Raw genomic sequence first — 474 nt, 5'->3', positions numbered from 1 at the left:
CATAGAAATCAACTGAATAATTAAACCTAATAATAAATTTGCCAAAGAAATCGAGAAAGGAAATGACGGACCCCATAGCCCAATGGACGAACTTGAAACTTGCGACGTCCGTGGTTTTGATTCCTTTTGGGTCCAAGAAATATTTAACGCGTATTTTTGTCATAAGAAATTATAAAATCCTAAAGCACCAAACAAAATTTAGGAAGATTGGGTGGTTTCCATAATTGAATGTTTTTAACCTTTGCCCATCACCCCACATGTCACCAGAGAGGCCCACTTAAATTTTCAGAATAAAGCGCTATGCTCTAGCGTCCTATAAAAAAACAAGGTCTGACCCAAAATAAAAGGCATGTTATTTGTACACATCTCATTTGATGTTTCCGTTATACACTCCTTAAAAAAAAAAATTTCAATCGAAAAAATATAGGTAACAATGTGAATAATAGATATATCGGATATTCAATTCACTAAATG

The sequence above is a fragment of the Arachis ipaensis genome, chromosome B06, assembly GCF_000816755.2.
Source record: "Arachis ipaensis cultivar K30076 chromosome B06, Araip1.1, whole genome shotgun sequence".
Taxonomy (NCBI): domain Eukaryota; kingdom Viridiplantae; phylum Streptophyta; class Magnoliopsida; order Fabales; family Fabaceae; genus Arachis; species Arachis ipaensis.
This window is presented reverse-complemented; position numbering follows the sequence as displayed.